The 7,682-nt window shown below is 32.3% G+C and overlaps 1 pseudogene; it reads right to left on the reverse strand.

Annotated features, from left to right (window-relative positions):
* Positions 1 to 5,897: 5,897 nt before the first annotated feature.
* On the reverse strand, positions 5,898 to 6,652 carry LOC149576623 (calcium-transporting ATPase 1, endoplasmic reticulum-type pseudogene; annotated as a pseudogene).
* Positions 6,653 to 7,682: the final 1,030 nt, after the last annotated feature.

The raw sequence follows: 7,682 nt of genomic DNA on the forward strand, positions 1-7,682 counted from the left end.
TATTGCCTTATAAATGATACATATCTTACATTTTTGTATTATTAATCAAACAAAAAGAATGAAATTAAATATCAAGCAGACAAGAAATCTAGATTTCTTTGAACTTGGCTATTAAGTTCAAGCATTGAAAAATTCTAGTTAGATATTTTCCCGAAGAAAGACATATGCAAAACAATGAATACTTCAGCCTAGCTGCAAGCAAAGACCTAGAAAGAATACATTTGTAGGAGATCATGAGTTGTATACATATATTAGAAGCACATGAAACAATTTGTCTTTAATATAATAGGAATTGAAAAGGAAATCATATATATCAGAATTGTGATAAATTTTGGAAAGTAGCTTATAGTATAGTAGAAATGCACTTTTCATCAAAATGAAAGACAAAGGAAATAAAATTTCTTTCTAACTACCACATGAGTAACAAGTATAGAAATGATTAATATAGTCAAACAAAGTTTCTACAGGCTGAGTATTTGTAAGGAATGAATGAAGCCCTCAATTTCATATAGAAAAAGATCAAAGAAGGCAATTTCAGCAATAAAGGGAAAGAAGACAAGTCTAATAGATCACCCAAAAAGTGAAAATAGATTATAGAATATGTAGAAACTTATATGCATAAAAAATCATAGAAACTTTTCTACAACAATTAAGTGTTTAATTTTTCACAAGGAATAAAAATAAGTATGAAAATACCAAGTAGAAATATTATGTGATAGTAACTATATCACCAAACTTTCAAAATGTCCAAGTTATTGCAGAAAATGGCAATATTCTATAAAACAACAAAAACAAATTCAAACATGGTGGCTTAAGTCTAAATGCACCTAGAATTAGAGCTTATCTAAAAGTCTCCAAATAAAAAATAGAAATTATAATCCCCAATTTATGCTTCAAAAAATGAAGGAATTGAAATGCTTAGAAGATGGGGTTTGGAGTAGCAATATATCTATTTTTGTTTTTAAAGTGCAAGAAGAAGTCTCAAGATGAAACATTTAATATAAAATATGGTGGCTATAAAAAATAGGAACTTTCTATTTTGAATGTGAAAGGTAATCAATATTAGCACTGCAATAAAATAAACAACATTACCTTTCAAATGTGTCAGCTTCTAGCTCTAATCTGTAGTCATAACTTCAAAAGATAACTATAGCTCAACAAAATATCAGCTATTATCACTCAAAGACCCAGTTGCTCCAATCAAATGCAGTAATACAAATTTATAATGATAGCAACAACCAGATATGGTGGCTCAAGCAAAAGAAAATGTACCATTATCTTCTACTAGTGCCAATTCAAAATGAAAATGTTCCCAACAAGTAATAACAATAGTATTACCTTTTTAAAAGACAGCTTCAAGTTCTCTAATCTCTAGTCATGATTTCAAATGATGGCTAAGAAGAAATACAAAAAGACTAAAATATGACAGCTTTAGCCTCATAATCACTCCAATCACATAAAATGATAGTATGAAATACTTCAAAATGACAATAGCACTAAGGGAAAAAGCCAACTATGGTGACTCAAAAATCTCATTCCAATCACAGTTTGCATAATGGCAAGAAACTCAAAGAAACCATGGCTCTAGTCACGAAAAATAGCTTCAATAGAAGAAGAACTCCAAAAACTAATCATGGCATTTTTCAAACACTAGATGCATTCATTCTAAAGGCTCTTCAAACAATGGAACATGCAAAATGAAAAGAGTTTAGCGTTACGATAAGTAATATAGTTTATCTCATTCTTTTTTTGATAAATTTTGAAATTCACTCACTTCAAATATTTTATAATGCCAATGACCACTAGGTGTTGTTTTATTTGCCAACTTTCATATTGGCTTCAGTATCACTGTTCATGAAGAGGTTTGTTTAAATAAGTTGGTAAATATTTCTTATTTTATGAGTCATATTTTGTAAAAAATATTAATGATATCATTATAAATCATTAGTAATTTCTATTCTTTATGCAAAAATGGAGGATGGTGGACTTATTCATATGCCATAGACATGTGTCTAAAAGTGATGATTAAAGTCATTATGTTTTGACTGAACATTTAAATTGGTTGAGATTTTGAGGAGTTTTTATAGGGTTTAGTTTGGGTTAGATTTTGACTTTGACCAGGTATTTTTGAAGGTTAATGATCAGTTAGAGAACTTTGAAGGTGGTTCTGACTGAGCCATGGGTGCTATTATGACTTAGTATAGTTATCAGGCAATGATTCATCATTTTTTATGAAGATTGACTCCTATTTTGGATCCATTTTCCATGATTTTGACCCTAGGTGGTTCCTCATTTTAGTGATGATTTATTGGTTGTTCCTTAGTATTGTCTCACATTGAAAATGTATTTTTCAGAACCTTGAAGAAATATATTGAGTGTTGGAGATCTAGTTTGGGTGTCATTTGTTGTTTGCAAAATTAATGGTTGATATTTCTTATAAGTGTTAGCCTGAAACCTTTAAGATTTTTTCCGTTAATCATATTTAGGTGATTACTATTGTTCTATGTAGGTCAAAAACTATACCAGTTATTGTAGGTTTTGAATGTGACTAATTTCCTTTTAACACTTTCAAGTATTTGGTCTTCTTTTGAAATACTTATGTGTAGACCAATATGTCAAAAATTGTATCAATACATCCATTGCTAAAAGTTTTCAATCTGTGTTCAAGGAAATGCAATTTTGATCATAATCTTTTGGTGTATCACCATTTTACTTAGGATTTTGTTTTAAATCGGTCTCTTCTTATCCCTTTTCCTCACAAGTTTCATTTTTAGTCATCTGTTTACAAGTGATATACCATTGAAATTTTTTGATAGGAACTAGCCTAAAATCTAGAGGTTCAGTCTTGTTTTTACATCACCCACACCTTTGGGCTATTCCAATGTTATCTAGAAATCTCTAATATTTTGATGTAGAGATAGGGTGGAAATTTCTAGAGTTAACAGTTTTGGCATGCTCGATGGGACACAAAAGTCAAAATTTTTGAGAAATTCTTACTGTATGATGTGCTACAACAAGTTTGTAACTTTGGAGAAGTTCATTTTCAGCATATCTGGCAACTCCATTTGTGAAGGAAGATGACCAATGCTTAAATTTTCATAAAAAAGGTGAAAACAAAAAGTTCAAGGTCTTCCAAATATTTGGAGTTGTCATCGTCTAAAAGAAAAGGAAGAATTCTTGATTGAACTTCTTGTGCAAAGAGACTTTAGACCACTCCTTGAAGAGTGTATGCTAGAAGAGGAAGATCATTGTAGATTGAACGTCCTATAATATGTTCAGCCTCACCAACTGTTAGAGAAGAGTTACCTTACTATCATCTCAAGAGATTTCAACTTTCTAAATAGTAGAAATAACTTTGGTAAAACAAGGGTTAGTTTTTCTACTACAAGCACAAGCACCTTTTCATCACTTTCAAGTACTATACCAGCAAGCATAAGCTCAACTACAGCAAGTGTATTAACACAAACTCACATAATGGCTACACCAAGAAAATTTTCATTTGTGCCTTTCAATCAATGAAACCCCTTGAATTTTGTGCAGAATCATGACATACCATTGGCTACCTTGAACAGTTTACCAGATTTTACTGGAGAAACTCAAACTACAATTGTCCAGGCCATGTACACAAACATGATAATTTTCTTTTCTAAAAATAATATTTGTATTCCAGATTAATCTTTCAATTGTTACTTGCAAATAATGTGCGGTAATTCCCATCTATCTATGACTTCACAAGTTAAATCCACGAAAAATGTTATTACTTCATCCTCTTTCTAAGTGATTATCAAATCACTATTTGGTAACATTGCTCTTAATCAAGATATGCCTAACAAGTAATGGACTGTTTCTCAAATAGACCGATATGGATGAAGTCGTTGTATGCTCTTCTATCCATCTGACACTTCAAGCCAAAGATATGCAGTTGTTCCCTTGACACTACAATAAAACTTAACTTGCACATAGAGATATGCAATTAAATCGCAAGAATGTATTTAATCATATTTCCAACTTCATAATTGTTCCCAACACTTACTGTGAAAATACAATTAAGGAAAGATCATTACTGAAAATATTATTCTGGAGGTTGCATCAGTGAAGCTGTCAAACCCCTGTTTGAACTGAAGTTGTCCTTTCCTTAAAAAACCTACTTATAACATAAGATAGAGGATCGTTTATAATACTAAGTGACAAGACAATCTACAAGAAGAAATGAAAGTTCAGATTGAGATAGAGGGTAGATATTTGGGAGCATATGATGACTAGACAATGTGACATGTGATAGTGAACTAAGGACAAAGAGCATGGATCTTAAGTGAATAGATAAATCAATGTGGGCTAAATTGTGAACCTTATCCCGATTCTACTACTTGTAGTTATTAGTCTTTGACATATCTCAAAAATATGGGAGAGAATTATGTTATTTATACCATGTAACATGCTCACCTATCCATGACAACTATATGATGCTTATGAGTATCATATGATTCTGTACCACCCATTGATACTTATAAATGCTCCCTTGTGAACCCATGAAACTCTATCAAGATCTAACAATAAATAAATCATACCAAAAAAATGTAGCGCACTAAAACATATAATTAAGAAGGTATGGTCAATCCTCACTAGTTAAGTTTCTTTACATCCAGAGCCTTTTCATCTACCAATTGCAAATACTTTGATATAAAGTTTTGGTCTCAAAACTATGATGATCTACAACCTGTCATATAAAACCATAGGATGTGTCAACCCCCATAGTATTCTTAAATGATATTTTTTGTTATCATGAATGGAGATAACTTCTAGCCTAGCATGAAAGAGAAGCATAACCAATGGGCTACAAAATCTAGAACATTAGTAAAGTAGTTCAAATTGGCAACTGTAATCTTATAGAATTGAGAGTTTATTTTACTTGTAAGCTTTAACCACATAATCATCTATAGCACAATGGCAAACATACTTCGAAGCTTAAAGCTCCTGTGCATAAGGATGTTGTATGAAGAAAAATGCCTTAGGTGTTTGTGCTTCTTACTTTCAATAAAATGCAAATGAGTGATTGTGTTGTTCAAGGCAATTCTAAAAAGTAAATGCATCACAAAAGTGTCTAGATGACCCATGAGTTTGGAGTCTATTTGAAGCAAGAGTATGTTATAGGCTGTACCTAGGTAAATTTGGGTCTATTTTGTATGTCCTATCCAAATCATCAAGAGAACTATGTCAGTACCCAGTCTATGTACAAACTGGTCCTGGATCTAGGCTACAATATGAGTGAATTTGTAACATAGTTTTTAGGCTCCATGAAGCCTTTCACACCAGAGAAAAGGATAACCATGTCCTAAAAATTCTTAACACTAATTCATGGTTATTTATGACCAAAAATACATCATAGTTGCTTGTGGATATATTATCAGCTTACTAAAACCATATACTAATTCATGGCCACTTATTCCTGACTTATTCTCAAGATTATAATATGAGCTAGAAGAAGTTGTTGAAAGCCAACCTATAACTAGCTTTCAAGGATGCCTCAAGAAATACCCAACCTTTGTCAAAAAAAGTCCAGTAAGCAAAGAAACAAATAGAAATTGTCTCCATGCATTAACCAAAAAAAAAAAAGCCTCTCATAGTAAGAGAGGTGAAAGCTAGAACCATTTTAAGCTAGTGCCTCAGGAAACTCTCCTTACTCTATTTAAAGCTTGATTACACAATATGAATCCAAAAAAATTAAAATCAGTTTACAATAGAAAAAGGAACATCAGACACTGAAATGACTAAATCTGAGCATTCTTCTTTCATGAATTTAAATCATAATCTTGTACACTTTGTAAAGCCTAAGTTTAAATTAGGTAAATTATTTGTAGTTCACACCCATATGTGTCAAGTAGGAAGATGTTGTACCTCTATGTGTCTTCCTCATTACATGCTTGGGTTGAATATGTGACTACAGAATCACATGTCTCACCTATTAAAAAAATATAGTACATCAACATGGCAAGAAGGCTTCCGTCTTATGACAATGTATTTAATGAATTGAACATCTCAACTGCAACCAGCACAGTCAAGGAAAGTGTCATAGCTTTAACTTTTCTAGTTGAGAAGTAATCGCATGGATTGCTATCAAAGGAAAAAACTTGTGTTCCTACCTTGAAGGGAGACACAACAAAACCTTCCCAAGAAGAGCACTGGTCCCAATTTCTAAGCTGGGAAAAGCTCACAAGAGTATGACCATCCTCCAGTAAATCTATGCCCAAAAATGTTCCATGGGCATACCATATAGCAAAAATACCAACTGTAGATACACAAACATAAAGACAAATAACCTATAAAATAAAGATGTGCAATTAGAATTAGTTTTTACTATTATATTTTGCAACCTTCCATTTAATAGAATAATTAATTTGATTGACAAAGTATTGAGAGAAACAAATACCAAGTAGCGAAACAACACCCATGAATTAATCAGAGAATCATCACTTCTTCATGGGGGTTTCTTCATTATGTCCACATCTAGTGGATTGAAACCCAAAGACATTGCAGGTGGCCCATTAGTCACCAAGTTTACCAAAAAAAGTTGGACAGGCATCAAGCCCTCTAGCATACCTAATGCTACAGTTAAGAATATTGAGACAACTTCACCAATATTTGAGGATATCATGTGCCTACATCTGGATCATAGGCTTGGTGGGTAATCCCACCTATGGAGATGTCATGAAATTGCAAATTAAAGTGAATGAGAAAACAAGTGATGTGAAAGATGCTTGCTTTACCTAGGGTCTTGGTAATCAAGCTATTTATTAATTTTCTATTTATATATACAAACTCAAAAATCTGTTCTCTCATTGCTAATTGTTAATAAGTATTAAGAATGCACAATTATATAGCCTCTTGCACAAATTTTTCATTGTGATTGGTGCCCAAGACGAGATGAGTTAATGAAAATAAGAGGTCTTCTTCAGGTCTTTAGTTCTCAGGGTTGATTTATTAAAGAACCACTCTATATCAAAAGTACCAAAAATTCTAGGGTCTATTTTAGGTGTTTGGTTCTTAGGTTTGATTTTCAAATTTGTATTGATACTAACCAATTCAGAAGGGGGCAAATTATCAATGTCAGAGTTTTTGGCTATATCGTAGTTTGTCACCTGTGGATCAATCAAAGTCTTCTCTATTATATCACATGTTTTGATGCTCTCTTTTGTTGGAAGCAACAAATCAGGTGAAGTTTCATCATCAACTATTATATTCTACTCTGTAACCACTATTTTATCCCCTTTCAGATTTTCCTGGGTACTTCTTGAATCGTCCAGGCCAATTCCATGGCTGCTTGAAAAGCTATCTTGCGAATTGCAAGTTTTTGTAGTCACAAGAAATCTTGTTAGGCTTTGAGAGGAGCCCTTTGAAATTGGGTCATCTGCATTAGAATCTTTATTTTTTGAGAGAAAATTTCTTGTTGTTCTATCAGTAAACTCTACAGAAGAAAATTTCTCATCCTTGCTCTTTTGATCATTCATTGTAGATAATTCAAATGAATGGACTTTATCATATACTATTCTATAGTTTTCACCTAGATGGATATCATGAGATGCAAATAATTCATCTAATATTGTTGGAGAGTCTGATCGATGCACTCTACTTTCATCATCCCTTAAAAATTGCAATGCCATGACTGTTTCAACACAATTGTCCAC

The sequence above is a fragment of the Cupressus sempervirens genome, chromosome 1 (genome assembly GCF_028749045.1).
Source record: "Cupressus sempervirens isolate cs-2001-9-10 chromosome 1, ASM2874904v1, whole genome shotgun sequence".
NCBI classification, from domain to species: domain Eukaryota; kingdom Viridiplantae; phylum Streptophyta; class Pinopsida; order Cupressales; family Cupressaceae; genus Cupressus; species Cupressus sempervirens.